Source organism: Pinus tabuliformis, chromosome Q (assembly GCF_031772625.1).
Source record: "Pinus tabuliformis cultivar Carrire ecotype Pingquan chromosome Q, CPIR1, whole genome shotgun sequence".
Taxonomy (NCBI): domain Eukaryota; kingdom Viridiplantae; phylum Streptophyta; class Pinopsida; order Pinales; family Pinaceae; genus Pinus; species Pinus tabuliformis.
The window spans coordinates 175,608,814-175,628,639 of NC_142296.1; positions in this window are offsets into that span (position 1 = coordinate 175,608,814).

The window sequence follows — 19,826 nt, forward strand, 5'->3', positions numbered from 1 at the left end:
TAATTTAAATAACAATAACCAACATTGATCCATTTTGACTCTCCATCTACTAAGAACCTAGAGGGATAAATCTCTCAAGATAGTAGATTCAGAGTTAAAATGAATGTATATCAATTTTTCTTATTTTTAATTTTATTAAAATACTCTCTCTCTCTCTCTCTCTCTCTCTCTATATATATATATATATAATTTTTATTTTACATGATTTATAGTTTCTTTAATTTAATTTTTAATGTGATACACATAACATTAATGAGATATATACATAGATAAACAAACACATTACTAGAAAAAATTATTGTAAATATTGAATTCTTTATATATTTATTAATTAAATTTAAATATGAAGTTTTGAAATATAATGGTAGGAATATAGATCATTATTGTAACTTCGATGGTTATAATAAAAAATACAACATAATAAAAATAATAAATCAAATCAATTAAATTTGTCATATTGTAATTTTGTTATCATCAATAAAATTACAAACAATTTTTTCCTGAATAAATCATAATACACATATCACACCAAAATAATGATTCATATTTCAAAACATATAATCAATAAAAATATAAAACTTAATAAATTTAACAATATTCATAGGCATGTAGCCATTACAGCAATATTTTTCATCATAATGATTTTATTTTATTAATAAAAATAAATTTACAATATCAAAAATTGAATTGAATTGTTATTTTTATTATTTTATTAATTGAGTCAACATTTTATTATTATTATTTTTTAACCTCATGTCTTCCATATTTAGCCAACATTTATTGACACTAAAACATCTCTCTTATAAATCATAATGTTGGCTTAGTTAGAAAAGTAATAAAAAATGAAACATAATGAAAATAATAAATCAATTCAATTCAATTTGTCATACTGTAATTTTGTTTTCATCAATAAAATTAATATTTCAAAGCATATAATTAATAGACATATAAAACTTAATAAATTTAACAAGTTTCATAAGCATGTGGCCATTACAACAATATTTCTCATCATAATGATTTTAATTTTATTAATCAAACAAAAATTACAATGTCAAAAATTGAATTGAATCACATTGTTGTTTTTATTACTTTTTACTTTATATTTTTTTATTAATTGATCCAACATTTTATTATTATTATTATTCTGTAATTTTACAGAGAGTACAACATCTCTTCTATATTGAGTCCACATTTATTGACACTATAACATCTCTCCTATATTGGTACCTTGCAATAAAGCATAACATTGGCTCAATTTAAAAAGTAATAAAAGTGAAATGTAATAAAAATAATAAATCATTTCAATTCAATTTGTCATATTGTAATTCTGTTTTCATCAATAAAATTAGGAACAATTTTTTCCCAAAAAAACATAATATACATATCACACTAAAATAATGATTCATATTTCAAAACATATAATTAATAAACATATACAAATTAATAAATTCAACAATATTCATAAGGATGCAGGAATTACAACATATTTCTCATCATAATGATTTTAATTTTATTATTATGTACAAAATTACAATATCAAAAATTAAATTGAATCTATTTGTGATTTTTATTACTTCTTATTTTTTATTATTTTATTGATTGAGCCAACATTTTAATATTATTATTATATTGTAATATAATTCTTCATTTTACAAACACTATAACATATCTTCCACATTGAACCATCATTTATATGTTTACACTCATTTACGACACTATAATAGCTATCTATTGTAGAGCACTATGCAATAAAGCATAATGTTGGATCAATTGAAAAAGAAATAAAAAGTGAAAGGTAATAAAAAACAATAAATCAATTCAATTCAATTTGTCATATTGTAAAAAAACCATATGTATCACACTAAAAGAATAATTCATATATCAAAACATATAATTAATAAACATATAAAACTTAATAAATTTAACAATATTCGTAGACATGTAGCCATGTTGGGTCCTTCATTTTTTTATCAATTTTGGTTAAGTTTTGATTAGAAAAAGGTCGTGGAAATAATCAACAGGAGCAAAAAATCAAAATGAACAAACAAGTCGAAAATTGAGATTAGAAAACTGGAAGCGACGATTAGAAGAAGGAAGCAATTATCTTGGAATTTGATAGAGTCGCAAAAGAAGGACCAAAGTGCTAATTTTAAAAGAATATAGGAGATATGGACAAAAGCATCGAATTTCGTCAAAGTGGACCAAATCAAGCGAGCAAGATCAAAGTGATCAAAGTGGACTGAAGCAAGCAAGTAGGATTGGAGTGGAAAATATATAAAAGGTTGCGGGAAAAGTGCTGAAAGAGAGAGAGAGATCATCCTATGTTGTAATGTTGTTGAAATGAAGTCTGAAGCTCTCTATCTATCTTTTGAGTGTAATAGAGTTCTACTATAATTTTATCCAATATAAGTCTAAAGTATCTAGCACTTTCTCATAGATCTGTATTGGAATGGTTCGCTCCTATTAATAAAGAAAGGTGTTGCGAGGATCAATCCTTTATTTATATGTAGGGAATGCTTATGATTTAGATAGGCCCTTTAAAATTTCTTTTGATATCTTGTTTCAATTTGTTATATAATATTTCCTTTTGTGCATGTGTTAGTTTTAACTTCTTGACAATTTCTGTATAATTAAATGAATGTTGTGCAAACCTTTAAATAATGAATTGTTCCTCTGTTAGTTCGCCCTCAGCATTGTCTATCATTCCCCTTTATTTTTAGTTGTTTTAGAATGCCTTGGGTGAGATGTTTCTCCCTTGTGGAGAAATGAAAGGGTCAACATTGTGCTAGACTACGACGGAGACCTTTTTTGGAAACTAGTGGTTGAACCCTAGGTCTTACAAGTGGAATTTTTGCAATTAATAAATGGTTCTGTTGTCAAGAACTGTATATTCTGAGGGGATCTATATCATGGAGTTGAGGATTCTCAAAGGTGATATTCAAGAATGGTGGTACGAGAAGATTGACTCATTTATTCTACAACAAGCTTAGCTAAGACAAAAAAACTTGGAGTGGGTTAAGGAAGAAGTCTTATATGCAGAACCTGCATGCCACTTGTATGAAACTTTTTGGTTCAAGTTTCCTAAGGAACTACATAATTGGTTGAGAAGATCACATATTAATATAGCTACTTGGAATCTTCTTTGCATTTGTAGAACTTGGATTATTGTATATTTTTCCGCTTTGCACCAGCTTGATACTGAATTAACCCAAGCTATAGATTTTTGGGTTCAAGTGAATTTAGAGATTTATATAATCGAATTTGTTGCAAAATATCATCAATCCTTCTCCATAGCTAAAGCAGTATTCAAATATGGGTTGTGGGGAAGATTATTGAAAGAAATCCCTCTATGGATTAAGGTCCTGATGGTGGAGGAAAACCTACTGCCATTTCAGGCAAATAATATGGAAATTTAAAACCCTAGGTACTGGGGGTAGGGTTTAGGGGAGAGATGCTACTTAGTTGTGGAGGATAAGGGAAAGTTATAATGGATGCAGAGGAGTTTCATAGAGCTTGAGATTTTAGGGAAATAAGAAGGCCACGAATAGTTGATGAGTGGCGACAAAAGAAGTTGTGAGATATTAGACAGAGAAGAAGAGAGTTGCAACAAATTGGTGAAGCTTTGAGTCGTTCGAGGTTGCGAATAGGAGGCATGGATAGCCCAACATTGCGGAATAGTGAAGTAGGAGAAAGATCAAATTTTGGTGAAATAGGAGCTGCTAGAGGAGGGATGGTAGGAGGTAAAGATAGAGGAGGTGGAGCCCACTAGGAGTTGGGAGAAATCTAGATGCCCGAGACACTGAAACAACCCACTGTTATGAGTAATTATAGTACTCTTATAGATGATGGCATGAATTTTGTAAAGTGATGGTTATTATTTGAAAGCAATTCAGTCCCCACAAGCACTAGTCAGTAGAATAGTAGTGTAGCTACCCCTCTCCCCAACCTCCCCATGGTACTATATCAAAATATTGTTCATTTTCTTTCTAAACTAGCTAAAAATTTAAAGTTTCAGATGGTTTATAGTGGTTACATAGCTAGAAGTTTTAGTGGATTTGGTACCCTTGGTAGTAGTGTTCTACAACTTTTGCAGGTTTTTCAAAACCTGTTTCTCAAGGTTTTGTGTTAGTTCCACCCAGTGAGATAGTTATGGTAGGGAATGTAGAAGGTTCATTCACTCGATATTCAGAATTTTCGAGCCGAGGAGATGAGTACATTGAGAAGTATTAGTACTTATGTGAAGCCATCTAGAGGGCTAGATAGAACCGAAGTTCTACTAAGATTATTGAATTTTATATGAATTTAAGGGATCGAACACTTAGATGGTTTATGAGATGGTATGGTTTGAACCCGAACCCAACCCTTGATGCAGTTAAACAATAATTTATTAAGGAATTCAAGCTCCCTCATATAGATCAACAAGGCTTAAAAACATTATGGGATGTTAAACATCAGGAGGGTGATACTACGTGGGAGTGCATGCAATGATTTAAAGACAAAATCGAGAAACTCACTTATCCAATTGATCCTCATCACCAATGAGGTTGGCTCATTAAATCTCTATTGTCGTTAACGAGACTCACTTGATGCAATAAAAGATTGACACTTTATAAGATGTGCTGGAAAAATCTATGAACATTGAAGCAATGGTTAGCTACCCACATGAGTATAGGCAAGGTATTACTTCTAGTGATCCAACTATCATTGGCTTGCAAGATTAGATTGTTGATTTGATAGAGAGGTTGAAGGATATGGATGCCACAAGGCCTTCACATCCACAATTCTGGTGCACTAATTTCCATGTTGAGGGGCACCATGCCATTGCATTCCCAAGGTTGCAGAGGGGAGGGCCACCTACTATGCCTATGGGACCACTTTCGCCACCACTAGGAGCTATTGTTGGAATTGTGAAAGTTTCCACAAGAGTCCTATATCAAGCGAAAACACAATATCATGCATTTCCTAATCTTCAAGGTACGTAAAATAATGAATATTGTGATATTTGTTGTACTTACAGACATGCACCTCATCTTTTCCTTATTTTGCAGAAGTACTATATTGTTCTCAACCATATGTTTTTTTAGTTTTGTGGGTCTCTAGCTCACCATATTGACCAATGTAGAAGTTTAGATGATTTGTTTTATTGCCTTGATTACACAACATTCAGGGTGAATGAAGCTCCTCAAGGATGAGAAGGAGGAGGACAGAGAGGGGGAGAATTGGACGAAGAGGTCCAGTTCAATGTTATAAATATGGCCAAGAGGGCCATGTTGATTGTGATTGTCCATTACCTAGGAGACCCTAGTGGTCTCATTTTTGTGTAAACACCCATGCCACTAAGGACTATCCAGAACTATATAGAACCCAAAGCACCTAATTTAATTCCCCAACTGAATATCAATATTGTAACCAAGGGAGGTAAGAAGATTGCAGTAGATAAAGAACTACCTGAGCAACCCACTATAATATGCCTTGCATCCCCAAAGAAATCCTATTACCCTATGCAATAGAGAGAATATTATAATGATGCAATTGACATTAGAGAAATTTTGAGGTCTAAAATGGGCCTAAAAATAAAAATTTACAACCAAAATAAACTTTATAAGAACCAATAGGATTCAAGATGACGATGTTAACCATGGGGGGTGATTCACTACTTTTGGAGTAAAAAAGTAAAGAGATAAAAGAATAAAAATCTAATTTTCCAACTCGTATTTTCAAATTATCTCCCTACGATTCTACTGAAATTTGGATTGGAAGCACTCATTGGATGCAAAATTTAATTCTTCATCCAAGGACTACCCATGTTGCATACTTTTGATTGACTCTGCTACACGAAAAATGAGAAATACATGAAAAAACGTGATTTCAATCACGTCTTTTCATGTATTTCTAATTTTTCATGTAGCAAGGTCCATCGAAAGTATGAAACATGGGTACTCCTTGGATGAGGAATTATTTTCCACATCCCATGAGTTCTCCTGCTTGAAATTTGAGTAATACCGTAGGGAGATAAGTTGAAAAAGTAGCCTTTTCTTTTTTTCCCTCTAAAATTTAATGATATAATCTAATCTTATTTTATTAGTTCCATTATTATTTTATAATATTCCTTAGGAGGCCCATTTTAGACCTCGAAATTTCTGTAATGAATGTTCAAACAATTGGTTTCATCTTATAGTCTGTGAGCATACCAACAAGAAAAGGGATAGATGAGGAGTCCCTAATATTTGTAGGATACATCTCATCTATTTATGGAGTGTTTAAATTATTTTTTTATAAATGATGGGAGATGAACAATGATCCATCTAGTTGCACAAGAAACTTAAAGCCATTATCAAAGACGAAGAGATTTCAAACATACCTATTTTTGTGAACCTGCCTGAACGTCATTCATGACGTGTTTGCCATAACAAAAGAAGAACACATAGAGAGTTCCACATTAACTACTAGATTTCAGGATTCCAGATTAAATATTCTATATTAGATTTGGGATTATATGTAAATATTATGTCGAGAAAGACTTAGGAGGCTTTAGGAAAACCCAAGTTGGTATTCCCCCCCATTCAGCTACACATGGCTAATCAATATTGTATTCTTCCAATAGGTTGACTTGAAGACGTTGAATTTGATATTGTGGGAGTGAATACATATGCAAACTTCGAGGTTATAGATATTATGGTTGATAGAGACCCTTATCCATCCTTGTTGGGAATAGACTGGGCATTTGAAAACTATGTTGTTATTGATCTCGAATGAGAGACTATGACCTTTGAAGTAGAGGGAATCCAACTTATATAGCCACTTGATCCTTATGAAGGTCTGAGGTTTATAGAGCCTGTAGATGACAAAGAGGATCCTAGTCTATTGGATTAGTTATATCAACTTAGCGTAGAAAAAGAAGAATATTATATAAACCTTACAACAGTTGGTTCTCTTAGTTGGAGAAGTATTTAGAACACAAAAAATGGATAAGGTGTCGTGTTGGATGATTGGAAACAAGGGGATCATCAATTGAACTCTAGACATTGTGAAATTATTAGATGTACCTGGTGGATTGATATTGAGGTAAGGAACTACCCTACTTTCAATGGTACTGGATTTGTTTCTAAATTTATTAAAGAATTTGATTTGAATATTGAAGAGATCCAAAGGATTCCTCTACTAGATATCGCTTTGTAAGCAACCCCTGCGAGATGATGGGGAGCCCACCATAACCAATTTCAAAACTGGGAATTACTTAAATTTGTTATGCTATGTCGGTTTTTTTTTCCAAAGAACATTCAAATAAGATTCTTGTATATGAAGGTCATACTAGTCCACAAAAGAATGTTGATATTTTCATTGTTTTTTTGAAAAACATTGGAATTCCTATTGAAATGTGGATGCATTAGTTCATTCACACTTTGGGAGCATTTCCACAAGCATGGTACCTAAGAGAAGAGATGAAAAGGCAAGGAACTAACTGGAAAGCATTGATAGCCTAGTTTTGTAGTGATTTCTCCTTCTTGGGTGAAGATGAGAAGATAACAAAGGTTTTGAAGGAAATAAAAAGAGTATTGTTTCCAACTAGAAAGCCTATTGTTGATTTCAGAAGCTATGAAGATTGTGGAAATATATATGAATCTAGATGTCATGAAGTTGTTTCTTGCAACAAGATGAATAAGGAGCCAGAAGAGGATGACCTAGAAGAATTAATACATCTAAATTTTAAAGAATTTGAGGGTGAAAAGGACATCAAGGATGATCATGTTAGAGAATCTTTTGCATCAGTTTCAGAACTTAGCGGGATAAAAGGAGATTTGGGAGAAATGAAAATCATCCTGAAACCTGATGCTAGGCCTGTCAAACATGAACCATATCAGTTGAATCCATGAGTTAAGGAAAAGGTCAAGAGAGAAATAGATAAAATGTTAGTTGCATGCCTCATATTTCCAATCGATGAGGCCAAATGGATAAATCCTATTGTTATCCAAGATAAAAGGGATTTTGATGACATTAGAGTTTGTGTAGATTATTGGAGCCTTAATAATGCTTGTGTCATTCCCTACTCTATTTAGTGATCAGGTTTTAGAAAATGTTGCAGAAAATGAAGCCTATTCTTTTACAGATTGGTTTTTTGGTTATCATCAGGTCCATATTGCTGAGGAGGACAAAAAGAAGACTGCATTCAAAACTAAATGGGGTTCGTATGCTTACCATGTCATGCATTTTTCCTTAACATTGTTGCAGTTGTGTTCTCTACGATTGTTATTGCAAATTTATGATATTATATTCACAAATTTCCTAAAGTATACATGGATGATTGGAAAATTTACATCCTTCTAAAAAATAATTATATTTTGTTGCGGGTTATGTTTGATCCATGTTAAGTTTCCTGAAGTATACATGGATGATTGGAAAATTTACATCCTTCTAAAAAGGCACTCTAAAGATGCATTGAACCTAAATAAATGCATCTTTAGAGTGCCTTTTTGTACTTTATTTGGCCATATTGTTTGTAAGGAGGGAGTATGCGTAGATCTTGCCAAGGTTGTGGTGATCCTAAATATGTCACCGCAAACAAGTGTTAAACAATTTCGGTCAAGTTTGGGACATATAGGGTATTATAGAAGATTCATCCACAACTATGCCTTGATTACTGTGCCTCCAGAGAAATTGCTGAATAAATTTGATTGTTTTTTCTAGACTGAGGAATGTGATGTTGCATTTAACACTCTGAAAGAAAAGCTTGTGAGTGCTCCAATATTGGTTTACTCAGATTGGAAAAAATATTTTCTTCTTTATATTGAGACATCTAGGATCACCTTGGGTGCTATTTTGGTGCAACTGGGTGAGGGAAATATGGATCATCCTATTTATTTTGCTAGCAGGAATATCTCTACTGTCGGGAAGAACTACACAATAACTGGCCAAGATGCTCTAGCTATGGTATACTCTCTTAAAAAATTATGACATTATCTGCTTGGATGTCCATTTAAGTTCTTTATTGATCACTCTGCATTGAAATATATTATTATTAAGCCTATGATTGAAGGAATGATTTGCAGGTAGTTATTTTTATTCCATGGATTCTCTTTTGAATTTATTGTGAAGCCAAGTCGAATTAATGTGGGTCTAGAGATCACCTTTCTAGCTCGGGGTGTGGAGGAATGGGCTGATCACTTGATGATCAATTGTCATGTGTTGATCTATTTTGGATTGAGGCTATACCATAATATCTCGATGATATTGAATTATTTTGAATAGCTAGGAAATGTCTAGATAATTACACTACTACGCAAAAGAAGCACCTAGTAGTACTTGTTGCAGATTACCAGCTAAGTGCAGGACAATTCTATAAGATAGGGCTTGACCACATTTTACGATGATTTGTCCTTAATCATGAGAGAGATATTATCTTATGGGGATGTCATTTTGGTGTTGTGGGAGGTCATGTTGGGGGAAAATCGAATGCAAGGAAATTATTGCAAGCTGGACTTTCGTGGCTAGCTCTTTTTAAAGATGCAAAGGAATATGCAAGGAAGTGTGAAGTTTGTCAATGAGTTGGGTGACCCCAACATCACGATGAACTTCCATTGCATCTAGTTAGAGCTCTTGAAGCCTTTGAGAAATGGGTTGTTGATTTTGTGGGGCCCATAAACCCTCCTGTGCGACACTCTCATGCCCACTACTTTCTCATCGTAACTGATTATTTGACATGATGGGATGAAGCTACACTTGTGAAATATCGTATTATTGATACTACTACCAAGTGTATATTTGAAAATATTATTACGAGGTTTGGTTTTCCAGGGAGTCTTACAGGTGATTAGGGATCACACTTTATCAATGAAATTATTGCCACATTGTTGCAAAAATTCATGATTCAACATCACAAGAGTAACCCTTATCATCCACAGGTGAATGAAACTATTGAAGCTTTCAACTAAATTATGGAAAAGGGCCTTACTAAATTTTTTTCTACTAATAGGGATGACAAGGATGAGTAGGTTCCAACCACACTATGGGCTTATCACACCATCGTGAAACGACCACAAACATATACTCCATTACAACTTGTATATGGTCGAGAAGTAGTGGTATCGACTGAATTTATTTTTCAAAATATCTTCATTGTCGAAGCCACTAAAACTTTAGATGAAGAATCTATTGGAGAATGATTACAAGATTTATGGGAATTAGATGAGGTAAGGTTTCTCACAAAGTTTCATCAAATTGTTGAAAAGGAAAGACAAAAAACCTAACATGATAGACATATAAAAAGGAAGTATTTTTCTATTGGAGATCAGGTGTTGTTGTAGGAAAATAAGTACCTTAAGCATCCAGGTAAGCTATAAATGCATTGGTTGGGGGCCTTATTTATTGCAGAGATAAGAAATTTTGTGGTTGTTAATCTTGCTCAGCTTGATGAAGTTATTTTGCTTGATTGGGTGAATGGCGCACACCCAAAGCCCTACTATAGCCAATAAAATTATTTTAGCATTTTTCACTCTCTGAAAGGGGCCACCAGTTAGGTTTAGGATTGAGTCAATTGCATCAATTATTTAGTTATTTTAGTTTTGTCAGGGTGAATGTATGAAGATGGGTTACACTTTTGGTCCAAATGTGGTGATGAAATTTCAAAATTTTACTCTTATATCAAATTGAAGCCCTCAAAATTCATATAAGCATTGTGAATTTTGATTATGAGTGAAAAGACAATTTGTGAAAAATTATGTTGTTGTCCTAATGATATTTTTTGAAAAAAACTTAGTGTCATATAATCTATCAATTTTCCATTAAATGATATGTTTGTCCTTTCAAATTTTCACACATCTTAACAGGTGTGTGTGTGTGTGTTCACGTAGCTTAACTTAGTCTAAAATGTGTAATTTTTAAAAATATATATATGAGCATGATCTACATAGAGAGAACTAAATTATGTATACTAAAAATTATTTTTTTATGAAAAATTATTTTTTTTATTATTTTTTGAAGTTGGCAAATTAATTTTTGAATTTCATTTTGCAAACACGTGTTCACGTAAGATTTTTTTTTCTACTATTTAATTAAATTTAAAACCGAAAAGTACCCTTTTGAAGAGGACTCGTAAATGAAGATAGTGGTATTTTTTGAAATTTTTTCATTTTGTATATTTTATGTTATTGATTTTTTATTCAACCCCTTTGAAACTTTCCAAAGAAATTTCAAGCATTATGTTTAAAATAAATTAGATGAAAAATAGCATATGAATTCAAGAATGTCAAACTCACATGCCATTGGATAAAGGATTCCTTCATGAATCCAACATTGTTAACTCTACCACTTAAGGACAAATTCTTCCTTAAGTCCACCAGGGTACAAAATGGTGTTGTAGGGAAATATGGAGAAGGGAAGCTAAAACTCTTTTTTTAGGGCCTCAACAGCTCGATCGAGTGCTTAAGGTAAAACTTGAAATAGATCAATCGAGGGTTTAACAAACTCTCGATCGAGCCCTTCAAACCATAAACTCCCCGTTGTGTTTTTAGTGGGAATTTTAAAAAAATAGCTCAGTCGAGCTCTTATGTAACTGTGGGTTACATAGGAGAGTTTATCGAGGGTTCATTTTTAATCCCTCAAATAGTTTGATCAAGGGATAAAATATTACTCGATCGAAATTCGTTTTTCTCCCTCTCAACCCATGTGCTTGCCAAAAACTATAACCCATCTTCATGCTTTCACCTATCAATCTTTGCCTTATTTCATAGATGCAACCCACTACAACTCATTATGGGTGGGGAGGTAATAAGTGTCACTTTTTTAATTTCCTTAGTTATTAATACATGTCTTTTCAATCATTAAGTTAATTTTTCCCTGTAATAATCACTTTTCGCAAATCTCATTTTCACTTGATGACATTAAAATCATTTCTTGTTACTTTGTCGTCGTCACATTTCCTTTTTTGGATTTACATGTCACAGGGATTTGTTTCTTATCTACCATCAATATATGGATTCAATTGTATTTGATAAGTTGTCATGTTTAATACTTTACAGTCTAGTCATTCCGTGTTTTTTTTATTGTTCTTTCTATATATGTCACGTGGCATAGTGTCATTTCCCCATTATGTTTGTGAGCCTCTTGGAGCCTTCCACCTTAGCTTTTGTATAGATCTCCCATGTTTCTCAAGATCTTTATTATCCCCTTGTCTGCATTGTTTATATTTGTTGTTCATCAACCATGGGTTGTACAATGCTAAGCCAACAGTTCCTCCTAGATATTTAGACAATTATATTGTGCCGATGGAAGATACTTTGGGAAAATATGAAAAAGCCAACTTGATCGACAATGATTTGTCTAACCATACTATCTTTCCAACTTTAAAATTTAAAGTGTATATGAACTCTATTTTTGATTTGGCTCATGGAATTAATCTAAGGATCAAGCATAATTTTGGTCCCCTGCAAAGGACCGCAACTTTAAAATTGCGTGATTTTCCTATGTTTTGGCATCACATGTGAAGCCATGCATTGCACTAAATTTCTCATTAGCCAACTACATGGTGGTTCATTGTGGATTGACAATGAGTACCCCATTTATGTGGAAGACATTCACCAGCTTACCACATTATCCATGCATAGTCTAGATGTTTCTTCTGCATTTCAAAGTGTCTTAAAGCATGGCAAGAAGAGATGGGACGATAATTTGTATTATAAATATGGCATTCAGCGGAAAGGAAATGGAGTTTTCATCGACAGGATAAATGATGATAGAGTCAAATTCGCCTATTAAATCATTTTTGAGAAACTTATGCACCATTATATCAAAGGCAAATATACATTGGATGCAACATTTTTTACAGAATTTTGTGTTTGAGGTGAATCTCTAAATTAATTTAGTTATCTCCTAGCCTAACTTTTTGAATCATGTGAGGATATTCATAAGCATTCGACCTATTTTATTATGGATACTTAGTTGTTTCGATTACCAAGTATAAATGGTGTGATCCAAAAGGAAGAGATCTAGCTGAAGTGCCAAAGGGTGAAGCCTTTACTCTTGCGTATATGTCATGGAGAACTCTATTAGATGTTACCAATAGAGAGTTCAATGAGTAGGCATTCAATAAATGGCATAATAAACTTCTCGATATCACTGAGATTAAGCTGGACAAGTACGCAGTGTAGATGTGGTTTGGTATTAGTCATGCCCATACCTATGTTCGGCCCAAGGTTTTCCATGTGGGAACATTCAAGATGAAGCCCTTGCTATATCACATGTCTGAAGAAGAATTTTACAATGAGGTATTTTATGGGCCAGGAATCCAATGCATGGAAAAGGAATATGAAATTTTCTACTCTCAGGATGTGTTATAGCCTCAAAGTTTGAAGGTTGATGTGTTGTCATCATCTAATAGGCACATAGTTGATCCCATGGAAGATATCTAACTTATGATGAAGAGGTTGCAGGAATGTGTGTCATCTGTCCACAACACGATGTCAGAAGTTGGCCCCTTGGTAAGATTTTTTGGTTCCACTTCACAAAGACCTAGTGTTTTTCCTTTTGTTAGTAAGAGCTTTAAGCCTTCCATACTTCCATTTTCTACGAAGAGCCCTATTTCCATTACACCCCCTACTATCATCGTTACCGAACCATCTACCCTTGATGCCTTTTCTCTTGTGTAAGCAGTTCTTACGTGCATTGCTTTTAAACCCCCTAAACCTATTATTAGTTCTTTTTCCATTTTCAATCTCTCTGATGATGAGCATGAAGCTTTTGTTTATCCTACTACCATCATTGAAGAGAAACATTTCCCCTCATTTCTTCAGTCTCCTATCCATTCCCATAACTCATCGCCCCACACTTCGTCCCCATCTACAATTGTTTCTAACCGCCTTGATACAAGAGCTCCTACTAGACATATTGTTGACATGGAAGTTGAATCAAATAATAAAGATACCACCCAAATAGAAAAATACAGATAAAAAAGTTGTTCTTAAACCACCTGTGCAAGATTTTCCTGTGTCGCAACCAGAGTCTAGTATGGTCATTTCATATTCCCCGGTGGCTATGCTCAGTCAAGATTCGAATCATTTTTGGGAGGCATTACAATTATTTCATAGTCGCATGATATCGTTCCTTTTTTTTCCTCTATTATTAATTCTAAAATCTCAGAAGAATTTCAGCATGAATAAAGTCAGGACCCAGAGACTTTGCCTCAAGGAAAATCAAAGAATTTTGTTGCAAGTGTCCAACCCTTGCAAGCGAGATTTCCTTCAGTTGATAGCTTTACTAGTGTCGAGCTTTGAAGTTGGTCCTCCTTACAACTCTTTCAATTTATTAGAGATTCAATTATTCAATTGGAAGACCATCTGGTACTTGCCAACTCAAGATATAATGAACTTGGTTATACCCATGTGTAGCAATGGCAACTCCTCATTGTCATTGAGGAGTGATACTAATTGTGTGGAGAGGAGTAGATGGTGAGCTAAATTAAAGAACTCGGTTCTAAATTTCGATAGATGTGACCAAATGTCACTAAATTTGTATTCGATGCTCCTGAATATTTTTCTATTTTTCAGCTTGCTGAGTACTATGGATATATTGAAGTTGCTTGCACGGAGCTAGTCGCCACTAGCAGAGAACTATGAATCATTATTGCTGAGTTGCGCAAATAACTCCCTAAGCCAATTGATCTCTTTGAGCAGAAAATTACGCAAGATATTGCACATGGATCCTCCTTCTATCAGAACCTCGAAATAATAACTACAGAAAAGGCATCTATCTTTGACTATGTATTAGAAGGAACTTCCTTTAGCATCGACTAAGCACAAGAAAGATCCCTTGAAAGGGAACTTAGGCAAATTTCTAGAGAAATCAAATGAGAAGTCCCACGGATTTGAACAACTCGAAAACTTGTTGGATAACCCACCATGACCAAAGAAGGAGGTGGAAAACTTCAAGAATCACTCAAAATGGGCCATGGAATACATCCAAGAGCAGCAAGGGCTAAACCCAAATGATTGTAATTTTATTAATAAAAACAAATTACAATATCAAAAATGGAATTTCATATGCGAACAAGATAATTTACGTGGTTGGGAGGGTGAAGGGGAAACTTACGTGGCCAAAAGGTCAACGTGGCAGTAACAAGATCTGTCATGTAACATCGTTATGTCGTTGGGAGTTTTCATGTTGGGAGGTTGACTTTGATAGGACCTATCGTGTGTATGCCTTTCCCCAAAGATTTAGAGGTAGCATGGTTATGAGAGGGGTAGAACTACAACTAGGAGACAACCCCCCCGCCCAACCTTCATTGTATTTCATGGGGGTGACCTGTTGGAAAATCAAGAGGCTTATGGTTTAGTGTGATTTTCCTTTCTTTGATAATTGTTTGTGAAATTAGTTGGCTTCTTATTAATTTTTATCATGATTCTTTCATGAAACAATTACCATAACATAAACATGAATATCACAAGAAAATAGATAACACAAGCTATAGGATCCAAGCTAGAGAAAAACCCCTCCAAGGGGAAAACCCATAAACTTCTCTTCTTGTAGAATTAGATCAAAGTGAGATATCACAGACCCATGACCACATAAATCTTCACCCTGTAGACTCTAAGTCAGACCTTTCTTTAGCATATCAAATTCATCATCAAGAGACCAACAATAAGAAATGTATCAAGACAAAACTTCCACAAGGCTTTAAGCTCAAGAAGAGACTCCTTATCTCATACTTCATCCCTCCTCTTCATATTTGTCCTTTCTGTTATATTTAAAACCAAAAACATCCAAAATTGTGTGTCCAAGTGAGCTCCATTTTCCCTTTATTTATATTATCCATGCAGGTGTGAATAGAGATTTCCATTGGGAAAGGGCTGACTTGGAACCTAGAAGGGTTTTTGACCCAAAATTACATATTTAAAAATTATTTTTCCTTTTTCTTTTCAAATTCTGAAATGGGACTTCTCTTTGAATTATGACAAATATTCTTTTGAATTTGACAAAACCAAGAAGCATGAAGAACATGCTTGACCTAAATGACCAATTGACTTGAGCATGAAAACCATGCTAGAAAAATAATATTTATTTTTGTTCTTTTTCATTTTATATAAAATATATAATGACATAAGTACAATAACAATTATGAAGACCGAACCTAGTTACATTTTCCAACATGACCCACCCTCATGTCTTTGATTTCGATGGGCGAATAACTAGGAATAAAATGACAAGTGAGAGACTCCCCCCATTGTGACGTCACGAGGGAGGGGGGTCCCTCATTTTAATCTGAGCCAGTGAGTACCTTGATCCACCATAATTGACGGATGGAAGCCTTAGTTCTAGAAAAGTGTTGATAAATTTAACAAGCAACCCATGTTTATTTAGGGGTCGGGATTGTTAGGGTCCTATAATAATAGGATTCATAATTTTGAATTGGCTATGGTTAGTCTTGTAATATTGTACATACTTTTGCTTTCTGCAAAATGTTTTCCATATTAAAAATTAAAAATGTAAAGAGGGTATGTCCTAAAAGAATAATCAAAAGACAAAAAGAAATAGAAAAAGATCAAAAAAGTGAAAAATATGAACCCCAAAAAAGAAATAAAACAGATCATGAAAGTGTGCAAATTCAAATGCCACTACTTTTTAATTTACTATGCAAAATAAGGTTGTGTGCAGCGTGTCAGAAATGCCACAATCCATGATGGTCAAATAGCTTAATCTTGACACATTCATGTTTTAAATTTCATGTTAATAGATAGAGAATGAAGATCTAGCCAAACTATTTAACCTTGGCAGATCAGTAGTTAGGTAGAGAATAAGAATCAACTCATCAATTTAATTTGAGCCATTGGAAGTTATAACGTTAGAATTAGATAGTTTTCTTATCAAAAGAAAATGAAATAAAGGGTCAGCAAGCTCAAATGCACCCAATAAATGAAGAGAAAATGTTATGATAAATAAAGGGTAGGTAGAAGAAAGGTTGCAAATGCACAAGGTTGCTGAGTCAAAAGCACATTTATCATGCTTAATCCTATGTTTCATGTGTAGGAGGATTTATGAGAAAAGAAAGGATATCCACCAAGATTGTTTAACTAATTTCCCCTCATTTTACTATACCCCCACAGACTTATTTTCTAATTTCCCCATTCTCCCTTCATTACTTATTAATCTCCCTTTTCTCCTCATTTGACCTTTACCCCTTGGTTTCACACATTCCCCTAGAAATTATCCTTCAAAAATCATCCCCCCTTCCCAAAACTCTTTTCCCTAGTGTGAAACCCATTCCCCATTACAAATATCACTTTCCCCCCTTGTTAATTTCCCTTCTTTCCCCTCAAAAACCCACAAAAACCCTTTAGTTTTTTATCCCCCCGCATTATGTAATTAACATCCCCCATTTCATATTTCCCTGACAAACCTTTTTTAACCCACCAACCCTTGGTGCAGTTAAAAACCCCCGCCACATAACCCATGGTCCCACTTTATTAAAATGTTGCTTATATGAAAAAACCCGACATTATTCGTTAATTAATTACATTTCTGTGTAATTAAACCCTGAGCCCCGCCAAATCACTTTCCCGATTCTATCCATGCAAATTAACTCCATGATAGCCCTCCGATCTCCTACCCCAGATCCGACGGCGTACAACCATATCGTGCGGGTTCATCGTCTGACCAATAACAGCCCGAGAGCATGCGAGATTCACGGTCTTTCTTGGGCACTGTTCTACTACGTGGCGACCCAAGGCTAGATCGTGTGTTCGCGAAAAATACCGCCTACCCTCCAAAAGTGGTGTGATGGCCTAGAAAATCACCTCCCCGCTTAAACCGAAAACTGCCCACTGTTCATTTATAACTTCCACGCCAAAATGTGCCTGTTACCCATTAAAAGGCCGAAAAGGCCCCAAATTGCTCTTTTCACTTGTTTTTTACTGCAAATTGCTGCTTAGCCATTTGCGACACCCTGAACCTTTGAAACGACCAAATTGACCACCTTTTGTTGCTTGAAGTTGCTTCGGATACCCAATTAGAGCAACCAGTTGACAGTTGAAGCCAAAATACCTTCTACGTTCACCACTGAACCTAGTCTGCACGTCAAACCATCAATTTCCAGGTATTCTTGGAAAAACTAGAACGACCCTATGAATTTGAAAACGTACAGTTAAAATTGAACGATTAATTAATTGAATTTAATTAAGAAACTTGTCATTGTGGAACCTCAAATGGTGTATTGTGTCAAGACCTCTATCGTGTGTCAAGGCCTCTCGTTAAGGGACTCGGCTTGTTGGGTGAATGATCCAGTGTCTCGTCTATGCGGCAGGTTCTTGCTCCCGGGTCTCGCGCGGTAGCGCTCCAACCAACCTCATGGGGGCAAGCGGTAGCGATCAGGGGCAAGCGGTAGCAAACCAAACAACCTCATGGGGGCAAGCGATAGCAATCAGTCATCATCCAGGGGGCAAGCGGTAGCTATCATTTCCCAATCAAGGGGGCCAGCGGTAGCGATCGATCATCATGTAACCCGCGGTAGCGTTCCTCATTCCTAAAATCATGGGGGCAAGGCGGCGGTAGCGATTCTTTATTTACCAATCCAGGAGGCAAGCGGTAGGGATCATTTCCAAATCCAGGGGCAAGTAATGGGGGATGCATATATAACGGAATGCGGGTCCTAAAATGAGGAGAAATTTATTTGTATACCCCAAACCCTTATTTTAGAGACTATAACTACACTCCCACTCTACCAGAGCTTCTAAACCTCACTCCTGAAACTACTACAAGCCTAATTCATATCTGTAAACCCAATTATGGCTTCCAAAACCTCTTTGGACATGAGACCTCTGCAAACCCCTCACCTGGACATCGACCACCTTCCATTAGCAAACAAAGACTTCCAAATAAAGGACACAACTTCCCCTGCCTACCTTCTAAAGCTCCACTTCTGGAGTAAGGATAAGTTCTTAAACCAGAACGATGGCATTCACCTTTGGGAGTCTAATTTTCCCAAGTATTTGTTTCCATAAGTACACCCATTCCCAGAAATCATCCACTTCTTCCTTGCTTGCTACATTCCCAGTCAGAGAGCCATTGTCACCCCTAACCAACAAGTGTTATTTATCATCACTGCAGAATCCATTAAAAAAATGTTGCAGGTCCAACCAAGCCCAAATGAGACTCCGCTTTCTATTGAAGGCTTGTTGGACCTCTACACCAAGTTAGACCCTCCTAAGATAACCCAAATTTTCCAATCTTTCATCACAGAGGAGTGTCATACTCCTACAGAAACTCCTCTCTATACTGCCACCATTTTTTCTGAGAGAGGCAGACAAATCATCACCATGCTCTCCTGCATTTTAGGCTACACCTCTGATGAACATGTGGATGAGGTTGTTCTTGCCTTCCTTTCCATCTTTTTCCCAGGCAAGCCTCCTGCTACAATGTATAACTATGCTCAATTCATAACAGATAGAATGCATGAACAGTTCGCCAAACTACCAATCGAGAGAGTTTTCAAGTATTCTTCAGTTTTATTTCATATGTTCTTGTACTACCACTCAGATAAATTCCATGTCAGCATCCAGAAGTTTGATACCAAAGGAAATAAAAGGTCAATTATCTACTGGACACCATTGATACAGAAATTCTCCACTATTTTTTCCTACAAAGACTTCATTGATTCATTTTTCCATCCAGTTATGAATATGCTAACCTGTAGCCCTCAACCCAGAATCAGTGAAGAGATCAAAAGGGTGTTACAGTTGGCAAAGAATAGTAAAGTGGGAGACTAGTATCTATACTAGAACCACATAGAAATAATAATTTATGGATGCCAACTGGCTCCATACAAGTTGCCTAGATACCTCCCC